The 23,814-nt window shown below is 38.9% G+C and overlaps 1 protein-coding gene and 1 pseudogene across 2 annotated transcripts in view; both read left to right on the plus strand.

The window, feature by feature from the left end:
* Positions 1-1,528: 1,528 nt before the first annotated feature.
* Positions 1,529-1,646, plus strand: LOC111745874 (annotated as a pseudogene).
* A 14,704-nt stretch (positions 1,647-16,350) lies between these two features.
* RUBCNL (RUN and cysteine rich domain containing beclin 1 interacting protein like) overlaps positions 16,351-23,814 on the plus strand; it is a 36,821-nt gene continuing 29,357 nt past the window's right edge. For both annotated transcript variants that reach the window (XM_011370366.2, XM_011370365.2), the window contains exon 1: positions 16,351-16,490. The gene's annotated coding sequence lies outside the window, so the exon portion shown is untranslated. The remainder of the gene's footprint in view (positions 16,491-23,814) is intronic.

Genomic DNA, 23,814 nt, shown 5'->3' on the forward strand with positions numbered 1-23,814 from the left:
CACATTGAGACTGGTAGGAGGGGCGGAGATGTGGAAGAGGCTAGTCCCAAACCCATGTGTGTGGCAGTTAAAAATTGGGAGGGATATCTCATCTATAGGGGATTCCCCTGAGGAGCAAGGGATTCCAGCCCCATACCAGGCTTCCTAGCCCAGGGTTCCAGTGCCAGGAAGAAAAGTCCCTACAACTTCTGTCATTGAAAACCAGCAGGGATTCTGGCTGAGTGAGATGGAGGGCTACTGGAATCCTAGGTGCTCCTCTTAAAGGGTCTATGACTTGCTGATGGACTCACTTACTCTGAGCTCCAGTGCTGGGGCAGAACATTGAAAGGCACCAAAGAGATATGGAGAGGAAGTGAATGGTCTGGCTTAAATGGGAAGCTTTCTCCCAGATAGACGTGTTGGCAGAAGTCATTGTTCTTTTTTGGACATTTCCCTCACCCACTGTGCAGATACATCCAGGAGCCATATCTGAGTCCCCATCAACCTAGCTAACACAATTTGCCCACCATGGTGATTCCTTGAGACCTTAAACTACCCAACTTGTAGGCCCGTTAAAGCAACTTCTACTGGCTTTTCCATACAAATGGCTTATATTGGCTCATACTAAAGATTTTCCTAGAATCTCTCAAAGGTTTACAAATCCCCAACAAATAGCATTTGGCCTCAACGTGCCCTGTATCACTTACTGAGAAGCCCCAAGGCTGGCATTAGTAAAAGCCAGCCTTGGTTCACAAATTAGCCTCTCCCAGGCACCTACAAGTCCAACACAAGTGTCAACAATCTGCAACTACAATCACTTTGTAGCTCCTACCTAGTGGCCTCAGGCAGGGCGCAGGTAGCGGTTGACTTTGGCCTGCAACAGACATCCTCCCAAGAGACTCCAGAAACCAGTACATTTGGTGGCCAGCTTTAGACCACAACAGAACACCATCCAAACACCTCCACAAACAATACACCCAAAGGGAAGATTTCACAAGCTCCAGAGCCCTTGCAAAAGTAAACTGCTCAATAGCATTGGCCTCTGCACAATATCTCCTCCACTGTTGTCACAGCCAGTCCTCACAACCAATCAGCCTGAGGGTGAATCCCTCCCATTGACATGCAAACAGCAATCAAGGCTCAACTAACACAGGAGGGCACACACAACTCACACAAGGGACACTACTGGAGCACCTGGCTCGAGTGACCAGGGAGACTGCACCACTGTGCTCCACAGGAACCCACTACATAAGGCCACTCTACTAAGACCAGAAGACATAGCAGATCTACCTAATACATAGAAATAAACAGAAGGAGGCAGCCAAAGTGGGGAGACAAGGAAACATGGCTCAAAAAAAAAAAAAAAAAAAAAAAGAACAAAGCTCCAGAAAAAGAGCTAAACAAAATTGAGACAACAATCTACCAGACACAGAGTTCAACACGCTGGTTATAAGGATGCTCAATAATCTCAGTGAGAACTTCAACAAATAGATAACCAACATAAAATAGTGATAGAAAACATAAAAAATAACCAGTCAGAAATGAAGAATGCTACGGCCATACCACCCTGAACATGCCTGATCTCGTCTGATCTTGGAAGCTAAGTAGGGTTGGGCTGGTTAGTCATTGGATGGGAGACCACCTAGGAAGACCAGGTGCTGTAGGAGTAAAAAAGAGAAAAAAGGAAAAGAAATGAAGAATGTAATAATTGAAATGAAGACTACATCAGAGAAAATCAATAATAGATCAGATGAACCAGAGGGTCCAATCAGCAATTTTGAAGATAAAATAGCAGAAACACCAAATCAAAACAGCAAAAGGAAAAAAGAAACACACAAAAATGAGAGTTTAAGGGGCCTCTGGGATAAAATCAAGCATACTAATATTCACATTATAGGGATACCAGTAGGAGAAGAGAAAAAGCAAGTAATTGAAAACTTATTTGAAGAAATAATGACAGAAAACTTTCCTAATCTGGTGAGTGAAATAGACATACAAGCCCAGGAAGCACAGAAAGTTCCAAACAAGATGAATCCAAACAGGCCCACACCAAGACACATTATAATTAAAATGCCTATGGATAAATACAATGAGAGAATCTTAAAATCAGCAAGAGAGAAGCATCTAGTTACCTACAAGGGAGATCCCATAAGACTGTCAGCTGTCTTCTTAACAGAAACTTCACAGGCCAGAAGGGACTGGCAGGAAATATTCAAAGTGATGAAAAGTAAGGCCCTATAACCAAGATTACTCTACCCAGTAATACTATCATTTACAATAGGATAGATGAAGAGCTTCCCAGACAAGAAAAAGTTAAAAGAGTTCACTACTAAACCAGCATTATAAGAAATGTTAAAGGGACATGAAGAAAGAAGAAGAAAGAAGAAAGAAGAAAGAAGAAGAAGAAGAAGAAGAAGAAGAAGAAGAAGAAGAAGAAGAAGAAGAAGAAGAAGAAGAAGAAGAAGAAGAAGAAGAGAAGGAGGAGGAGGAGGAGGAGGAGAGGAGGAGGAGGAGGAGGAATAAAAGAGGAAGGAGAAGAAGGAGAAAAGAGGAAGGAGAAGAAGGAGAAAATAGAAAAAATAAAATGGCAATAAGTGTATCTATCAACAATTACTTTAAATGTAAATGGATTAAATGCTCCAATCAAAAGACATAAGGTTGATGAATAGATAAGAAAACAAGACCATTACATATGCTGCCTACAAGAGACTCACTTCAGATCAAAAAACACACACAAACTGAAAGTAAGGAGATAGAAAAAAATATTTCATGAAAACAGAAACAAACAAACAAAAAAGCTAGAGTAGCAATACTTAGACAAAATAGACTTTAAAATGAAGACTGTAACAAGAGACGAAGAAGGACACAGTAATCCAACTCCTGGATATTTATCCAAAGAAACCCAAAACACTACTTTGAAGGGATATCCGAATTTATATGTCCATTGCAGCATTATTTACAATAGCCAAGATATGGAGACAACCTGAGTGTCCATCATAGAATGAATGGATAAAGAAGAGGTGGTATATCTATACGATGGTACATCTATACAGCCATAAAAAAAGAATGAAATCTTGCCATCTGCAACAAAATAGATGGACCTAGAGGGTATTGCATTGAGTGGAGTAAGTCAGATAGAGAAAGACAAATGACATTTGATTTCACTTGTATGTGAAATCTAAAGAACAGAATAAACAAAAGAAAAAAAGAAAGAAATTCATAGATATAGAGAGCATTTTGATTATTGCTGGATTGGGGATTGGGGAATGCGTGATGGGGGAGGGGATTAAGAAGTAAAAAATGATAGTTATAAGATTGTCATGGAGATTTAGAATATAGCATAGGGACTACAGTCAATAATATTGTAATAACTATGTATGGTGTCAGATGGGTACTTGATTTATCAGTGTGATCATTTTATAAGTTATACAAATTCTAATCACTGTGTTGTACCCCTGAAACTAATATAATATTGTATCTCAACTACTGTAGCTGAGATACAATATTATATTGTATCTCACACAGACAGTATAAAGAAGAGAGGTCAGTAAATCAAATGTGTTACATAAACTTTAGCTTGGAAGAAAGCTGTTAAATTAATACGTAAAATAAAGGAACCAGTAAGAAATGAAGAACACATTATCTAAGATGAAGAATAAAAAAAAAAAGAATATATTAGAAGGAATCAATAGAGTCGATAAAAAAGAGTATTGAACCACCTATATAGAGAATGGGGAAGCCAAGGACACTCAATCAGAATAACAAGAAAAAGAAGCCAATAATATCATAATAATTTAACTAGCCTAAGGGACACAATTAAATGCAAAAATATCCGTGTCATAGGGGTATGTACCATAAGGGAAAAAAAGGTGTTGAAGAGCTATTTGAAGAAATAATGATTGAAAACTTCCCTTACCTGGTGAAGGAAATAGACATACAACCCCAGGAAGCTCAGAGAGTCCCAAGAAAGAGGAACCCGAAGAGGCCCGCACCAAGATACATCATAATTAAAATGCCAAGGGTTAAATGCAAAGAGAGAATCTTAAAAACAGCAACAGAAAAGCAGTTACTTACCTACAAGGAAGCACACATAAGACTGGCAGGTGATTTCTCAAAAGAAACTGCAGAATAGAAGGGCTTGACACAAAATACTCGACATAATGAAGACTCAGGATCTACAACCAAGAATAATTTATCCAGCCAAGCTATTATTTAGAGTCAAAGGACAGATAAAGAGCTTCTCAGACAAAAATAAGCTAAAAGAATTTATCACCACCAAGCTAGTATTACAGAAAATGTTGGAGGGATTTATTTAAGAAGAAAAAACATATATCAAAAACAGGAATAAAGAATGGTAACAACTACATTCCTATCAATACGTATCTCCCTCAAATGGAAAAGAATTTAGTGCTCCACGTAAAAGATAGAGAGGATGAAAGGATAAGAAAACAGGTCCCCTACATGCTTCCTACAAGAGACTCATTTCAGATTAAAAGACACACAGACTTAAAGGAAGGGGATGGAAAAAGATATTGCTTTGATGGACCTAGAAGTTATTGTGCTGAATGAAATGAGTTGGATAGAGAAAGACAAATATCACATGATTTCACATACATGTGGAATGTAAAGAACAAAATCAACAACAACAACAACAAAAGCAGAAATAAACTCAGATACAGAGAATATTTTGAAGGCTGGTAGATGGGAGAGGGGTTGGGAGGATGGCGAAAAAAAGTAAGAGGATTATCAGAGGTACAAATGGATAGTTACAGAATAGACAGGGGGATGTAAAGTGTAGCATGGGAAAGATGGTTAATAATGTAATAAATGTATAAAGGGAAAGATACTAGATTTATTGGGGTGATTTGTGAATTATGTGGATCTCATCACTATGCTGTACATCTGAAACTGACATATTATTGTATGCCAACTATAATTGAAAGAAAACTCATTGAATTGTATAATGTAAATATGAGCAACTAATTGTCTATTATATTTAGATAAAGCTGAAAAAATTTTTCTAATTAAAAAAAAAGATCAAATAGTTGATCGACAGTTTTTTTAGGTTCTTTATTTTTGGTTTGGTTTCACTTCCCCATTGTCTTAAAACAGGGAAGTTTTTAAGTAAAATGCAGATCCTGCATTTGTGCAATTATACATTGAATTATACTATCAGAAAAGAGGATAAGGTAGACAATTTCCAGAATCCTTGTGACACCATGATTCTTATTTTATGTATTAATTTAAAAGCTTTCTTCCAAGCTAAAGTTTGTGTAACACATTTGATTTACCGACCTCTCTTCTTTATACTGTCTTATCCATTTTGACTTCTTCCACAGATTCTCATCATCTTCTTTTGTTTTTCATGCCCTCCATTTCGAAGTTAACAGTGAGTACAACTAAAACAGGACCGGTTTATAAATCCAGTCTCTCTTCCTCAGCCAGCAGCCTTCCCTCGGTTTAGTTTTCTGAAATGCGGTAGAGCTGAGGTTTAATGCTGGGGCTCAGCGCCAGACATCTGGAGGTTCTTCTCATCCTTTCTTTGCCACTTACCAGCTATATGCCTTGGGCAAGATACTTCTCTCTGAGACTTTGTTCCCTTCTTTGTAAGAGGGCCATAATACTAATAACATCTAACACATAGGACTAGACATCCAGATCTTAGCACAGGGTCTGGCATGGGGATGTCAACTGTCCACGTGATGATCATAGCTCTGTTGTGCAGCAAAACTGCATTCTATTTTTTGCCCTACATTTATACTTCTTAAGGATCAACTCTCAGATGCTTCATGTTCGATAGGCTCTTCTTCTTGGCTCCCAGCATCTAAGCTTCCCAGGATCCCAAACACCAGTGTACATCACATGTTTACACAAACTAAGGAAAAATAGGTCTTCTTAACAGACTGAGATACAAGCTGAAGACGCGGAATCTTCTTTATTCCAGACTTTCACTAATTGCCATAAATGAAAAAGTGACTTGCCAAAATTTGTCTATCTGGTATTGGTATATATTTCTTTCCCCACGGCATCTTTGCTGCAAATATTTTCACTGCATACCTAATTGACCGTAAGGCAATCTTGTCATAAAAAGGATCAAATAACTGGTTGACAATTTGTTTTTTGTTTGTTTAGTTTCATCTCTTCATTGATAAATTAATCAAGTGCTGTAAAAAGATCAAATATTTGGTTGACAGTATTTTTAGGTTATTTTATTTTATTTTTTGGTTTGGTTTTATTTCCCCATTGACGAATCAACATCCTTTGGCTGACTTAATACATTTAAGCTAGTTGTCAGTTTGGTTTCATTTCTCCATTGACAAAGTTCTCACAGTTGCACCCATTTTTATATTATATATAAATATTCGCTAGCTCTCATAACAGTCTATACAGTGATGCATAGATGTGGTGGTAGTGGTGGTCTTAAAACAGTTAGCGTTTCTTGCAGATGACAATGATTTGCCCCAAGAGTTGGTTCTTTATTTTGCAACACACTACATTGAGAGGAAAGAGAGGCCAAGGGTCCTCTTTGAGGGCACAGAATTGAACCCACAAATTCCATGGAATGAAGACAACTGCTTAGGTACAATCCACAAAATAAAATTGGTTATTTGTGTAGTATTGCCATGAATCTACAACTGAAACATTTTAAATGTATTCAAATTTTGCTTTTAACAATGATGACTTTTTAATTTTGTTATGTCCTTTTTAATATATTTTATTTTTCATGATTTTATCTTTTTTTTTACAATAAAATTGCCTTATGGTGGATTAGTTACATGATGGAAAGGTTTGAGGCAAAATGTTTGTGGCAATGATGTCTACAGCAAAGCCGTTAAGGGAAAATACTGAAAATATCTAAAAGCATGACTGACTTTTCTTTTTTTTCTCATAAATTGTTAGTTAGGAAAGCGTCTGTTATTTTACAAGTGTAATACAACCACGAAATCAATGTGAAATTTAAGGCTTTCTGTGTGTGAGCATTGGATCCATATGAGTAGTCATTCACAATACACTGTAAATCTCTAATAAATACAAAATGTAGCTAATAAAAAGACTCAGATAAATTGCAGCTGTTATTGAATATGTTATTTCAAATATCAATTCTATCTTTTATAGTAGTGCTTCTTTATATATATATATATATATATATATATATATATATATATATATATACACATATATATTTAGTAATATTTGTTGATCTCTAAATATATGAAGGTATTCTCCTATATGTTTTTAAAGAAACCTTATTGTTCTACCTTTCACATTAAGGTCTATGATCCATCTCAAATTAATTTTTGTGTATTATGTGAGGTAAAGGTCAAGGTTAAATTTTATTCCACATGGTATCAAATTGTGCAAGCACTATTTATCAGAAAGGACTATACTTTCTCCTACTGAACTCCGGTGGCACTTTTGTTGCTAATCAAGTGGCTGTATATCTATGAGTCTGTGCTTGGACTTTCTCTTTTGTTCCATTGACCTATTACTCAATGAAAGCCTTTAACATTAACTAGTGAGTTATACTGTCCTTCTGAGATTGGAAGGAAAAGAGACCTAAGTTTAATAAAGTTTAATATAGTAACTAAACTATAAAGCCATGCATAAAATTTTAAGAAAAGTTGTATTGCATAAAAGAATATTTTATGAACCCCAAAATTACCAACATGTAAGTATTCTAGTCTTTTCCCCACTGTGTGTACCCAAATGAAACAAAATGTGTATTTGTCTGTTTAGTTTCTCCCACTTTGTTAGTTCTAACATATAAGGAATCTTGCTTGTTAATCTACATAATAAAAAAGGGAAGCCAAAAATTGTTTGGGCTATGTGTTGAGAGACTGTGTAGGCAGCATTAGGAGAATGAGAGAGGGATACTTGGGCATAGATTCTGGGTGTAAGAATTGGAGGAGATGGGGAAAGGAATACCATGAGGTGGAGTGGAGAGTTATGAGAAGGATAACTTTCAATAATCTTCAAGAAATGCAAAGAAATGGTTCCAGTTGCATTGAAATTATTGTTGGTTGTTGAAATGTGTCTTAGTAAACTTGAAGCTAAGTTTACTAAATGTGATAAGAAAGAAAAAAGATAGAGTCATAAGCATATCAGTTGATTTAGGGAAATTATGCTGCTTTTAGAATTATGCCCATTGACACTTCACCCAGTCCACATAGGCAAGGTGGCCTTATTTCATGGATTTTCCAGAGAAATGTGATTTCATTTGATTGCTTTATTTCCAATAAAAGCAAATTAATAAATATTTAAGCAAATTCAGCACAATTTTTATAAGTTTTTTTAATTTTATAATTACAAATCAGAAAACATCATTTATCAAACTATATCCTGATTTTCATTTCAGAAAATACTGCCACCATTTATAAAGGGATTACAAACCTCTTCTAGACTCCAGAATAACTTTTTTGCTTCTTTTTTTCCCTCTCTTCTCTCTCTCTCTCTGTCTGTCTGTCTGTCTGTCTCTCTCTCTCTCTCTCTCTCTCTCTCTCTCGTATTATCCAACAGCCTATGATAGTTGTCTTAGAGAGTGAGGCTCAAGACAGATGCCTCTGAGGATTCTGCTGCTGTAATGTGATCCAAGGAAGCAATGACAGGAGACTTCTTTCATTGGAATAGCTTTAGTGAATGAACATGCATATCCAGTTGATAGAGATGAAGAAGAGCATTAAATTTGCACAATGTGATTCAATTCCTCTTGGTAATAAACTAAAAAATTAATTGTGGTTACCTGTATACCCCTGATAAATTAGGCCATAGACTTTTCAGGAAGAATTATATCCTAAGGAGAGTTAGAAGCATCCTGGAGCTGGAGAGAAGGCACACTGTACCCTAACTTTGATTGAGGTTACTCCCTGGTCACTGTTTCACTGAATTAATCTAATAGGGTATAGAGAAAGGAATGGTGTGGCATTTTATCGAGATGACACCCATGTCCCGTTCAAGGTGCTCCTTAGAGAAGTGACTGAGGTTAATGTTTTTAGAAGAAAAAGCCATTTGTTTTAGAATTTTCATAGTAAGAACTCTGTTTTCTGATAAAACTCCATTCAATTTTGCAAATGTTTGCTTAGCCCTCATTGTGTGATAGGTTTGGTATTCGGTGCTGTGGAAGCTACTGTGAGTTGAGTAACTCAATGCAAGAAATGGCATTTGAAGAGAAGGAAATATTTGGGTAAATTCTGGGTGTGAACGAATTGGAGGTGAGGGGAAAAGGAATGCAGTGAAGCGGAATGTCTACCTTTGATGATCCTCAAGACATACAAAAGTTTTTTATTACATTTTAATTATTGCCAGTTATTGAAATGAGTTTAAGTGAATTGCTTTATCTCCTTAGTCTCTTCCAAAGTCTAACCAAAGACTTCTATTGACAGAAGAGGCAACAAAAGCTCATCATCATATCCTCTTCCTTCTCATCATCATCATCGCAACCACCACATGATAGCTATGGAGTATTCAGTATCTACCATATATAAGGCACTATTCTAAGTCTTTTACACATGTTACTTAACTCGCAACCTCTCTATAAAGCACGTATTTTGATAATAATAGCTCTCATGCTGGATGCTTCCTGTCAGCTAGAGACTGTGCTAAGTATTTTATTTATTTTTAATTAATTAATTAATTCATTTTTTAATGGTGACATTGGTTAATGAAATCCAGTAAGTTTCAGTTGTACATTTTAACAGTAAGGCATATATATATTTACATTGTGTGTTAACCTCCCATAGTTAGATTTCTTTCTGTCACCACATATTTGACCCCTTTTACCCTGTCTACCTCCTCTCTCCCCGCTCCCCTCTCCACTCTGGTAACCACTAGTCTATTGTCCATGTCCATGATTCTCTGTTTGTCCTATTCATTTGTCGCTTTTAGGTTTATATCCCACATATAAGAGAGATCATGTGATTTTCACCCTTTTCTGTCTGGCTTTTTTAGCTTAGCATGATGTGCTAAGTACTTTACATTTATCATTTCATTTACACTATACAATGGTGTGTATATATATATGCTAAAATGATAAAACAGAAACCAAAAGAATCCTGTGTTTCTGTCAGCAATATAGATTTAAAGAAACCTAATTGGTTTATCTACAACCTTCCTTCATATCCCCAAGTTATCTAAACCAAGGCATAGTGATCATTTTTGAAGACTCTGATGTTCTTGGCTTGATGTCAACCTCAAGAAAGTTGAGGAAGTCAATCCCATGAAAGACAGCTGGAAAAGAGAATTTCAAAGCCTATTTGGTAACTAAGCACATAGAAAGATGACAGGACAGAGTTCTGAGCTGAAAGTGCAGAGTCTGAGTTATGGTCCAAAATGAAGAAAGCACTCAGAATGAATAAGGACACTGACACAATGTTCTGTGCTGAGGCAATTAGGTCACCCCAGGAAAACGCAGCTATTTGAGGGTAAAAAGAGCTCTGTTCATGCCTTCCAGATGCTCCCTCACCTACTTGCAGGCTCTGAAAGAAATCAGTGGTGGATGCTCACAAGTGATTCTGTTTAGCCCTTTGCCTTTCAAAGTTCAGTCCATGGCTTAGCAGCCTTGGCATTTACCTGGGAGCTTACTGCTGCACCCAGGGCCCCACCCGAGAACTATTAGATCAGAATCTGCATCTTATCAGTTTAAGATAAGATTCCTATCCACTAAAGTTTGAGAACTTAAGAAATATTAGATCATCAAAAAAAATGTAAACATCGGTAGGCTTCAAACCTGATCATGCCCACAGTTCAGAACTGTCAGTGGCTTCCTCTGCCCTTGGGATCAGGCTCCAACTCCTTAATGCAGCTTTAGACTCAGTTCCAGGCTCCTCTCCTCACTCTTCCCTCTTATATTGCAGCCAAATTCAACTTAGAGCAGCAACAGCAACACAAACCAGCCAGGCTTTCTTTTTGCCCTTTGTGTTGTACATATTTCTATGGACTGAAATAAAGCCAAAGAAATATAGCATTAGTTAGGAACAATGAACATTAAAGAAAAGGTCCCCTGGCCCACAGGGGCCCAGTGAATGTGCCTGGGTCAGTGTATCAGCTCTGCACATAGCTTGATTTGAGAAGCATATCTCTTCCCAGGAGGGTTCTTAAGTCAGCAACTTTCAACTGATGTCATTTTTCAAGGTACTTTTTTATTTACACTTGGTTAATAAAGTGTAAATAAAAAAGTACCTTGAAGCTGACAGCAGCTTCAACACCAGAGAATGATAACAGGATTCTTAGGAGCCCTTCCAAGCTGACCAAATGTTATACTGATTCATTGAAATGCTCTACTTGTCTTTCCTTCTTCAAATAGGCCTAGTGATCAGTGTTGTACATGATATGGGTGTCAGCTATGTTTACAAGAATATCATAAGCTCTTTCAACAGCCAGCCTAAAGAGCTTCTAATCACCTCAGAATATAAATGAAGCTCCCTCTTTTATGACAGAAGCGAATACTATATACTAAGACTAAACACTGACTTTTAAATTGAATCCACATTTTCCCTGTAAGTAAAAAAGAGAGCCAGGTATTATTGTCACAAATTCTCTGTTACTTCAAGTCCATATAATTTAACTACCAATTTCATGATAGTAAAGGCATTAATGAACAATGAGAGAGAGAGAGATGGTTAATTTTCAATGTTTTCAGACTATAAAAATACACTAATCGTGTCTCACAGACTCTATATTTTGCCAAATCTCATTTATTCAAAAGATATTTTTAAGATTCTATATTATATTAAAGGAACTTTAATGATTAAAGAGAGAAAAACAATGAGATATTTCCAAAGGAGTCCAGGAAACCAACTGGCAGGGATAGTACATTGCAGCTCCAAGAACTGCATTTCATCAGAGTTCTATACTAGTTTCCCACTGCTATAATAGTAATATTTCCCTATTATATGGCTATAATAGTTTCCTATTGCTGCTTTATAGTACTACAAATTTAGTAGCTTAAAACAATACAAACTGCAGACTTCTGGAAGTCAGAAGTCTGCAATGGCTCTCACTGGACTAAAATCAAGGTGTCAGTGGGGCTGCATTTTTTTCTGAAGGCTCTAGGAAAGAATCCAACTCCTTATCTGTTCCAGCTTCTAGAAGTTGCCTGCATTCTTTGGCTCATGGCCTTTTTTTTTTTTTTTATCTTCAAAGCCAGCAATAGATGGCTGGTCAAATCACTTACATTGCATTATTCTGACTCTCCTGCCTCCCTCTTTCGCTTATAAAGACCATTGTGGTTACATTGGCCCATGTGGATCATTCAGGAAAATCTCCTCATCTCAAGATCAAGTGATTAGCAACCTTAATTCTATTTGCAACCTAAATTCCTCCTTGCTGATAATGACATAACTATAGGTTTGGGGGATTAGAATGTGGACATCTTTGGGGGACCATTTTTCTCCCTATCACAGGATCTGATTTACTCTGACCAAACTCACTGGAAACCAATATATGTGAATGATAATTTAATACTATTTACCATGAAAAATATAACTTTGGGGAAGTGAGATAGGTGGTAATGCCCATGTTGGCTGGTTAGCACCTTCTTTTCCCTTTGGCGAATTAACACAGAAAATCTATTTTTAAATAGAAGATATCTTGGAGAACATGAAATCAGAGCATCGGATCAAGCTGAATGACTCTAATTGCTGGTGAAATGAATTGGTGAGAGAAAAGCTGTTGGTTGAATTGATGTATAATTTCTATTGAGACTGGAGACTAGTATCTCTTGGTATTCATTGCACTGGTACATTAAATTTTTTAAACTTAATGTGGCAAAATAATTTATTGACATATTTATTTGTATTGTGTTGTTGCTAATCATTTATTGAGAAATTCATTTATTTTCTTAATACAGCTTTGTCGAAAAATCTGAATACATAAGACTACTATTTTCTCATCTCCCTGAAGAGAGTCAGCAGGGCTTTGAATCCCCTAGGGCAGAGTTAAGAGATTTTTGTATTTAGCTAAATTGTGGTTCTGTGGGATGGTAGGCAGAAAGACAGCAGTTACTTGAGTGGAAAGTAGAAAGGGAAGGGCAGAGAGGTTCTGTGAGGAAGAGACAGACTCTCTGAAGGAGCAGTATTTGGATGCTGAGAGACTGAATCCCTAGGAGCCTGATGAAGTACCCCTGTATCCACATGGCATAGAGTAATGGAACCGCCCACATTAATAGACTTCAAAAATGGGAATCTCAGTGGTGACCATGATGGAACAAAGACCAGAAATCTTTCCCTAGATGTTACATAAGCGCCTGGGCTCTTAAGAAACTCTAGGGAGAGGGCAAGGTTCTCCAATACTTAATAGTAAAATAGTAAATAGTAAAATGGCAGGACTATTGCTTCTGAATGGGAGAATACAAAAATCCAAAACTAGGTTCGCACACCTTTAAAGGAAAGCAAAATAGGGCAAGACTTATTAAAATTCAAGAAAAGAATGTCCAGGGGTAGGGATCCTTTCTTAACATACTGCTTTCACTTGGGCTTTTGCTCTAAAGAAGTATTACATCATGATAATAGATTTTAATTATGTATACATATATAATTGTAATATATACACAATATAAAATTTACTATTTTAACCATCTTAAGTATACAATTCAGTGGCATTAACTACATTTGCAACAATGTACAATCATCATGACTTTTCATCTCCAGTACTTTCTCATCATCTCAACAGAAACTCTGTACTCATAAAAAAATAACTCCCCATTTTCTTTCCCCCATCAATTGGTAACAACCTCTATTCTATTTTCTGACTCTATGAATTTGCCTATTCTTGATTCCTCATGTAAGTGAAATCATACAAATTTGTCCTTTTGTGGATAATGGATGTTTCAGACTGACAGGAGGAAAAGAAACTGAGACAAGCCAAATGTACCTTCCCTCAGTTCTTTCACTCTCTGAGGCATGTCTTAGCTTCCCTCCCATGCAGAGTGGTAATGATGCCAATAGGCTCCTTCTGATAGCTTATTATGCAGTTCATCTAATCTTCTTCCTGTTTTGTACAGAGACCGATTTCCCCTTTGCCGACTCCATCAGCTGAGCTCAAAAACAGGGTCACATCTCTGCTCATGGCACAAATCAATTCTTGTGAAGCCCCCCTCCCACTTGGGGGGGCAGCTGCCAGGCTTCTAGACTCCTAGAGGCTGTCCTGGCCACAATGGAGCTTTGTGTGTGACCAGTGGGTGTTGGGCATGAGCCATGTGAGTTGTTCCTGATACTCACACTACTCTTAAGCCTTGAGTCTTGGAGGGCACTGTGATCTGGAAGATGACCTTCCTCAAACAAAACCAAAACCAGCCTCTGCTTTTCCTGCATGGTAATTATCAGTGACTCTCTCAGAACTGACCAATCAATTAGGCATTCTTGAAAAGCCCATCCCTCAGTATTTAGAGCTTGGGAAATTCTACTGCCAGGTCCCAGGGGAGACAGAGCAGCTTTCCAGTGGGTATTCTTAATTTGAGAAATCTGTCCTTGAACTGTTAGTTCTATAGCTACTTTTCAAGAATGTGGGCCTCCTTTATCTGTTAGATGTTGTATGTGTATGTTCAAATGCATAGGATGTCTCACACGATAGTGCACAGGCCAGACTATGACACTTCGGTCAAGATGATTTCAAAATGACTACAAAGGGAACTGATTAGATCTTACTGTCTTGCTCTAAAATCTCCTAGTTTCCCTATAAGATTGCTTTTCTTGCCTTGGATGATGTCTAGTCTGCTACCTGGTACAGCTTGTTATTTGGCTAGTAGACTCGCTGATTTACTCTGCATGACATTTGCTCTTGTTTTAAGATTCTTTCTCTTGGCTTCCTCCTGATTCCTCTTCCCTTTTAAATATACCTCAAATAGGTTCTTGGTTGGCTCTTTCATTTCATTATTTTTCTGTCTTGCTACGGTGTGGTGGACAGTGGAGATAGGATTTGGTGTTAGATACATCTACCTTCAAAGCCTGACTCTGCTACTTACTAGCTGTGTGGCCTAGGGCAAGTAACTTAATTCCTCTAAACCAGATTCCTCCTCTGCGAAATGGGAACAAATGATTTGTTATTCTCAGGGGTGTTGATAGTATCACTTAAGATAATTAGGTAAAGAATTTGGCACATAGCAGGTAGTCAACAAATATAAGCATACACCTCATACCCCTTTTTTTCTGGTAGTTTAATGTAAGCCCTCCCCAATCCGCCTTCAGCCAACCTGAATTCCTGAGACAGAACCCAAATGTCCAAAGCTTCTTTAGGTCTAAGCCGTCCTAAACTCTGAACAGGCTTCCCTCAACGGAAGAGAGGTGATTGACAGGTAGTATTCATCTGGCTTTCTGGGATTGGTTCCTGCTGTCTTCATCTGAAGCAGGAGCGACTAAACAGTACTGCCCCTTAACCTCTATATGCCAGGCTATGCCAGGGAGGGTAGTGTTCCAGAGAGACACCTGGCAAATTAAGCCCCGAATACCTGTGACGTGATTGCGCAACCTAAAAGTGACAAAGGACAAAGCCAAGGAGTCAAGGGGAGTGCGACGGAGTTTGTTTATACCAAGTGGAAGGGACCCTTCTAAGCAGGCCAGGACCGGTTCACCTGTGCGTTATTGTGGGGCAGGTAACTCAAAGATTCTTTCCCCAAGAGAGGTGAGGGCGCTACTCGAGAGCGCTGAAGCCCCCTAGGGGAGGAGGGACGTAGTACCCTCAGCTTTAACTAACCCAGCTTAGGTTTCTATTTGTGTCTCTTTCTGTATTGGTTGGCGGCTTCTCCCCAGCAACCACCCGGCTCTGGATGCTCTCTGCGGCACAGCTGTGATGGGATTCCAGACCCTCGCTGCTAGAGCACAAGGTGACGAATAGGTTAAACGAATGCTGACAGTTAAGCCATCGGAGTGGGACTCCGCGGGGAGCAGCGGCTCCGCGCGGGGTAAGTTGCAGTTCCCCTCTGGGCCCGCTGATTTCTTTGCAGACTTTGCATCCAAATTACTTATGAGGAGCATCCTTCATTTCAGGAAGTTGTGCCGAATGCTAAATACCTCTGTTTAGGGCGTTTGGGGCTAGGCATCTATGTCCGCCGGGTCTGCGTTTATCTCTTTTTTTTTTCTACCCCTCAAGGCGCGGCTCCGTCTGGGCCCCCAGCGAGGGCAGGGCGAGATTTCCAGAGCGAGGACGGTGAGAAGGGAGCGCCGATGCTCTCGGCGGTCCCCAGCCCGCATAGCCCAGGGCACTGGGGGCGGGGCAGAGGCCACAGTCGAAAGGGGAGCCCGGGGGCCCAAGTACCTTCTAGCTTCTGCCTTCGATGTCCCCCTGGGAGCAACCGGCCAGGGGGCGGTGCTTTGCGGCCTTGAAGAGCTCCTTGGATTGCCCTGGTAGCCCCGGGGTTTGGTGGGTGGGTGGAGGGGCGTGGCGGCGTCCGGGTGCAGCTTCCCGCCCTTGGCTCTCTCTCTTCGCCGCTGTGGAGCGCGGTGACCTCGCAACGCCGCCGGGACGCGCATGAGCGAGGACCCGACGCGCTGCGCTCCCCCGGCGCAGCTCTTCACCTCCCGGTAAGAAGTAGACTGGGGATGTGATTGAGAAGCGGGATGGTAGGAGGGGCGCCAGACACTGCGAGGATTGCAGGGTAGGTCAGGGCAGTCATGAGGGCCTTTGGAGAATGCCGGTAGGGGCTTCTCTGTAGGGGCAGCGGGCAAGTTTTTATGGAGTTTACTTTCAGGAGAGGGCTACTTTGCTGAGTTTGGGTCCGGAAGGACGGGAGCGTCTCAAGGCACTTTTGCGCAGGACGACTCTCAGTGAGCACAAAGTCTGAGCCCTGCGTGGTTCCAGGCGCTGTGTTCCGGCCTTAGTGGTTTTTCTCAGTTCCCCAAAAGTAAGCTCACAGATTGTGCACGCCCGCGGAGCACCCTCTCTTGAACTTAACCGAGATAGGTTGGAACATGAAAGCGCGGCATTTTGTTTGGTTCCAACGTCGCATGCGAAGTCCATCTTACTGAGATTGCAACGGAAAAAGCGGAATAGCTGCATTTTATACTTAACTCGCCCGCCCACCTGACCGGGACTGCGCGGTGGGGGTTGCTACCGTCCGTCTGCGAAATTGATGCTTAAAGAATGTAGAAAACCTTCGGAGAAGGGGTTATTTAGCCCTAATGCGAATTAAGGGTCGAAGGAAAGGGTATATTCAAGAGCTGCCCTTATTGTGTTATTACAATGGAATTTAGAAGGATCTCTGAGTTTGACGATATGGTGGGAAAGTGCAAAGAACCGAGAGTTGGGGAAACTTGTGTTTCTTAGACCCTTTCCTAAAGGCCAAATAGCAGTGAACTTCGGTTTGCATTTTAATTTCAGTTGCTGGTGTGAGAAGTGGGAGGACAACTTGCTTTACCTCAAGAGGTGGTTTGGAAGATAATTGCAGGGAGGGTAGTGTTTTGAAAGTATAAAGTGTGGTTTCTACAAAATAAGATAAATTAAGGTATCACCACATTGCTGCCACACCTTCCTCCTGGCCACGAACAGTGACTTGTTTGGAGCAGGGAGTTAAGACAGCAACTTCAGGGCAGTGCTGGAGTTTTCCAAATTACCTGTCCAAAGTGGCCGGATGTGTCTTTCTCAATCTCTTCTTGCAGTTCCTCTTCACTGCCTCCTGAAACTGCCCGTCACGGTGTGACGTCAGGGGAGAGGAACTTTGCCTTTTTTTTTTTTTTTTTAATCAACTTCTTTGGGGCCTGTACAAAGTGGGGGAGCTGCTAGGCACATTGATGAAAATTGAAAGTCGTGGTCCCAGGCGAGTTAGATTTGATCAGACATGTTCTTCATGAGATCACTTAACTCTGAACACATCGTTTGCTTTCAAGTTGGAGTTCTTGATTTCTGACACGAAAATTCTGTCAGAGCCAAGGATAAACATTCCAAGAATAAGCATTTGAGGAAGATAGATAAAGAACTCCAGAAAGAGTACATCCCCCCCACCCCCACTAATTTGAAGGGATACAAATAAGCATGCCTATCCTGTCAGATATTATAAACATGAGAAATACTAGTGCCTTTGTGTCATATTGTATCATTCCAGGATACCAAATCAGTCCTCTGATTGTTTTTTCTATTTTAATTGACAAGAGTTAAGGATGACTCTGTTAGGAGACTGAGAAATAAAACCAGAGTCTCCTTAATTGTGTCGACTTAAAGTGAACTGTAAGTCTTTATAAAATTATACCAATGATGGTGATAATAAAGCTAACTTAGATGGAATATTGCATTTCCAACTAAGATATGCATGTTACAGTTCATTTAGTTTTCACAGTCCTGCAAAGGAAGCACAGAGAGCCTTGGCCAAAGGTTACAGCTATTAAGTAAATTCTCTCAAGTTGGTATAGAAATTATATTTGATTGGGACTCGTAATTTTTTTTTTTAACTTCTGCACTGTGTTTTATTCCACATATAGAGGTGGCATTAGGGGTGAAACAGGGATCTGGAATAAGTTTCCACAGTATGGACCCTGAGAATGCCACTGGGTTGTTATGTGGTCTTGTTTTCCGTTTTCTGGCTCTGTTTTCTCATCCACAAAATGGTGATAATGAATGAATACATTATTTCTCACTAGAATGTGAAGTGTGAACTGTGGACGAGAAGTACTTTTCAGTAAATAAAAGGAAGTTTCAGAGTCAAGTGTTTTTGTCATCTGTAACATTAGACTGGAAAATGGCAAATGAATAGAAGCTGAAATTAACTGCGCACTTCATATCATCTGCCCAAGAGTTGTTTGAAAATGATTTTTTCCCTAAAATAACTTTAGTTCTGTTCTTAGATCTTTAACTTAACATTTATCAAAAGAGATAAATATAACTTAGACCTGAACGCTTGTTTGTTTGTTTGTTTTTGCAGGCGTAAGGGAGAAAAAGCTTTCCTCTGGTTCTTCTGGCTGGTCTAATAATCAAATTGACATGAGATTAGCAGGAGAAAAAAAAATTTAACAATATGTATACTTCCTGTATAGATGAGAGAGACCCAGGATAACTGAGTAACTTGCAGAAATGGCAGAAGTCATCATCTTAAGTACCACTTTTAGCTAAAGACAAAAGAAGCTGTTGAGAGTGAGGAGTCAGTTAAGGAAGGTTACCAGAAAGAGTACAGCAAACAAGAGTAAGATTGTTATGCAGATTTAAGTCGGTGCTTTCTCCATTGATAATAGTTTCTAGAGATTTAAATGTCCTCACTTCCAGATGCTGCGAGAGAAGCAGCCTTAAAATGGAGATTTCCCTTTCAAATGTCCTTGGGTAAATGTCTTTTTATAAAGGGTAACTTCTATTTGATTTTCCGAGCTTCTCCCATGTCTGTTGTTTCTTGAAATTAACCAGCCTAAAATAGTATCCTAAAGAGGCATATTTTGGGTGGCAAACTCTGCTCCCCTTCTTAGGTAACATTGAAAAAAAGCACCCACAGCCAGCAGGTGCTTTTCATTAGTTGGTTTCATGTGATGAAAATTGGATGGTGGATTTTTTATTTTTATCCTAACACTTTTCTTTCTACCTTCTTTTCCAATAAACTATAATGGATCAGAAAACGACTCAATATATGTAAAGTACTTCCCCTATTCTTTATTTGAAAATTGTTCTTAGACTACAGCTTTTGGTACATAACAGCCACTTTAAATCTGGTACGTGAGAGGAGACTTGAACTTTTGTATATGCATATTTTAAGGATATTTTAAATAATATGGCTCAATTGTCAAATCATTTAAACTGTCCCAGGACCTATATAAAAACCGGTTTTTTGTTGTTGCTCACTCTTAGTTTGGATACTTGGGCTGAGGGAGGTAAGCATGTCAATGTCACAGATGTTGCTGGATTTACAGCAGACATTTTGAATTCTGGAGAGTTGTTTGGATCCATGAGAACGTAAAGGTCTTTTCTTCACTCCTGTGCTGTTGTGGGTAAAACTGTGGACTTGGGAGCAAGACTGTCTGGATGTAAACTGGCTCTATTTACTAGCTGTGCCTCAGTTTCTTATCTGTAAAATGAAGATAGTGATGTTATATCAACCTCATACAGAGATTGTTAGGAGGATCATGTGTGTGTGTGTGTGTGTGTGTGTGTGTGTGTGTAGAAAATTTAAAACAGTTCCAGGCACATAACGAATTCCATATAAGTGTGAGTTATGAACTGTTGATGATAGGTAAGATATCAGAAGATGAGAGCTATGGGGAAAAAAATAGGGCTTAATAAAATAGTAGATACAGTAAATAAGGATAGTGTATACATGTAGGGATGCAGTTTTAAAAAGGGCGATGGTAGGTTTCAATCTAAAGGTAATTTAAATAAAGATGGGAGGGATAGAGAGATGTGCCAGTATAAAGGTAGTAGATAAGGAGGTCAGAGAGATAACTTAGGGACATTTGGACAGATACAGCAATTTTTTTTTTTTAACTTAGGGACTTTTCTTATGAAAAATTTCAATCTTAAAAGTAGAGATGTACTCATCTCCCACCTTCAAGAGTTATCAATATGGTCAATTGTGTTTTACCTATATCTCCCACCAACACTTTCTACTGTATTAAAGCAAATTCAAGAAATTCTATCGATTATTTCTAAATATTTCTAAAAAGATAGGCACTTAACCAAACATAACCACAGTACTTAACCTCTTTGACTTTGTTTCCCATCTATAAATTGGGACCAGCAGAACCTCCCTTACAGTGCTGGTTTAAAGGTGAAGATGGATGCCTGAAGCCCTCACAGAGTCTGGCAATCGGTGCCCAATTACTGCTAGCCATCATGCTGATGATCTGTCTTTATCAGTCCTTTTTTTTTTTTTTTCTTTTTCTAGATGATTCAGTTGTTTTCACTTGTACTTCCTTTCTCCTCTTCATACCTACTTTAGGCACACTTATTAAGTATTTCCTTGTAAACCAAAATTAATTTTAGACTAATAAATAAAATGCATTTATTCGAGCAAAAGTTGCTGCAGTCCAGGAGACACAAGAGTAGAAACCTAAATTGTGTTCCACTGAAACAAAGGGGAGACTGCCTTTTATAGCGAAAGTTCCTACCCAGGTTCTCAATTAGGTCTTTTTTATGTAAATGAGGCATCCAAATTATGCAGTTCTGATTGGACGGGGCAGGTCTATTCATTTGTCAAAAAGAGGAGACAAGGAACTTCCTTATAATAGTTGACTCAGACTGTGTAAGCACCCAAGGCACAGTGCAGGAAGCCCAGAGTTAAGTCCGAGGTTCTTCCTGGTGTACAGAACACTTGAAGAGCCCCTTACAGCAAATGTCCCTAGACTCTTATTTTTCATAAAATGTGGGCCCTCAATTGATGATGGGAAGTTCATCTAAGCAGATAAATTCCGTCTTGCTCTTTATATCAAAGGAATTTTTCTTCTGGGGTCTACACCCTTTATTTACTCTCTATTTCCCCTTTTAACTTTCAGTGCCTTTGTTTACAGCCTGACTTACAGCTTGCTCTCCTTTGATTCCTGTATCCCATGAAATACCCGTGCTCTTTAGTCTTCTGACTTTTTTGAAGGGGGATAGGTACTTCTTCCTGTTTTATTTTTTTGACAGCACTATTGAGATTCAGATAGAATTCACATAACATACAATTCGCCCATTTAAATAAACAATTCAGTGTTTTTAATGCATTAACAGATTTATGCCACATTTAGAACTTCACAAAGATACTCTGTACCCTTTAGTAGTCACTCCCTGTCTTTCCATCCCCTTTCCCTTGCCCTAAGCACTGATTCGCTTTCTGTCTCTGTGGGTTTTCCTGTTCTGGACATTTCATATAATAGCTGTGGATGTGTAAGGTTTATAAATAAATAGTTTTATATTGGAGATGTATGTGCAAATAATTATTTTTATAAATAGGAAGGCTATAATTATAAAATTCTGGGGAAATTTTATGACAACATGAAATCAAAAATAGCTGTGTGGCTCTTAATCCTATGTTTTGTGACAAATCTGATGAGAAATTTTTAAAAAATTACTTTGCTAATGAAATAGGAAATATTCTGCTAATTTTAGTCCAACAGAATGATACCAGCGGAAAGAGCTTTGGATCAGGTGTCAGATTTTTTTGTTCTACTTCTGCTAATTACTAATGGTGAGATTTTGGGCAAGTCCCCTAACAGTCTCCATTTCATTCCTCAAATAGGCATAATGAAATCTGAAATATCACGAGTTATCATTGTGAAGAGTGAGAGTGGAAAGTATGACATATGCATTGACCATAGGAAGTTAATCATGTATGTGTATTGGACAACTGTATGGTATTATTAGATAAAATATCTGGAGTTCTTTGATCTTTGCCTTCATTGAGTCACTTTCTCACCCCAACTCATGTATTTCTCTGAACTATTTTCTGTCGTTCGTCTGTATTCTTCTGACAACGAATCTTCAGAATTAAGGGTCATTGCCAAAGGCTAAATTGGTCTTAGAAGAGTCCTTGTGAACCCACCATTGCAACATGTTTCCTTCCTAGGGTTTTAGCATTAGAACACAGTGTTCACTTGCTGCAGTGAAGGTGCAGCTGTGTGAAAGTTATAGTTCACTCTTTGTGGCATCACATTATTGAGCATTGAAATGGTTTCTGTTTGATATGTTATGATAGTGTTAGTCTGTTGAGTCTTTGAGGATGTTAGTCTTTGTTTAAAGTCAAAGCGTGAAGGGAAGTAGATACAAAAAGAGGGGAAGAGATTCTGGGGAACTGTGTTAACCAAATAGCTCACATGCTATGGTTAAAGATCCATTTACTCTTTGTTTGCTTGCATTTGTTTATTGCTTGAGAGTGGGGGTGATTAGTAAGACACCATAAAATTGATAGAAGTGAATTTTACCTTTCACCCTCAACTCTCGTTTGTGACTTCTATTCTCTAACATCTTTTATTCTAAGGAAATGGTTGGCAGACATTTTAGGCTGTGACCTCTGATTTTTTCTAAAGGGTGACATCTTTTCTTCCTTTCTTGGACAATAGGAATAATCAACATAATCATACTTATGTATTGTTCATTCGTTTGTTCACTCATTCATATACTTAGAATATATTTATTGAGTACCTATTTGTGGCCCTGTTTCTAGGTTCTGGGGACAGAGTAGTGTACAAAATAATTTTTTTTTAAAAACTTGCCCTCAGAGATTTTACATTCTAGTGGGTGTTAGTCATTGAGGTTAAATAAAACGAGGATTAGTGCTAAGGAGTAAAGAGAAAAATAAGGATTTGGAAGGAGACGGGAACTTTTGGGGAGGGACAGTTGCCATTACTTATAGGGTGACCAGGAAGGCTTCACTGAGAAAGTAAAATTTAAGATGAGTTTTCACTCTGATGGTCCCATTCGTGTCTTCAGTTAGTGGTTTAGTTTGGGGGCAGATGAAATCCTAAATCTTATTTGTGCCTCGTCATGGAGTAACTTTAACATTGTTAAGAAGCTAAAGCTGCTCATCTGCCATCAAAGCGCTGGCTGCTTATGGTCTGAAAGACTTTTTGGGCTCTCTATACAGGTCATGTTGGTTCATGCCTTGCTGAGTCACCTGCCCCTCTTAAAAAGGTTGCATCTTTCTAGCTGATACCATGGCTGTAGTGGTTCTAGTGAAGCAGTCATTCTCAATGGGACCACTGACGGATGGGCAGGGATGTGCCAAGAATGAATGACTTGGCAGGGGAGTTCTGTGGTCTCTTCTTGTCCCTAGGACTTTTGCTGCTGTGTATCTGTTAACTGGTAATCTGACCTGTGCTTACCTTCCCCTCAATAGGAAACTCTCAATAGAAATGACAGTAAACTTTACAACTTGATTTCTCTACCTTTAAAATGTTTTTGAAAATTGATTTTATCTTTGTACATATCTTTGCATCTTTGATTCAAAGGACCCCATTCGTG

This window comes from Pteropus vampyrus, unplaced genomic scaffold (genome assembly GCF_000151845.1).
Source record: "Pteropus vampyrus isolate Shadow unplaced genomic scaffold, Pvam_2.0 Scaffold167, whole genome shotgun sequence".
Taxonomy (NCBI): domain Eukaryota; kingdom Metazoa; phylum Chordata; class Mammalia; order Chiroptera; family Pteropodidae; genus Pteropus; species Pteropus vampyrus.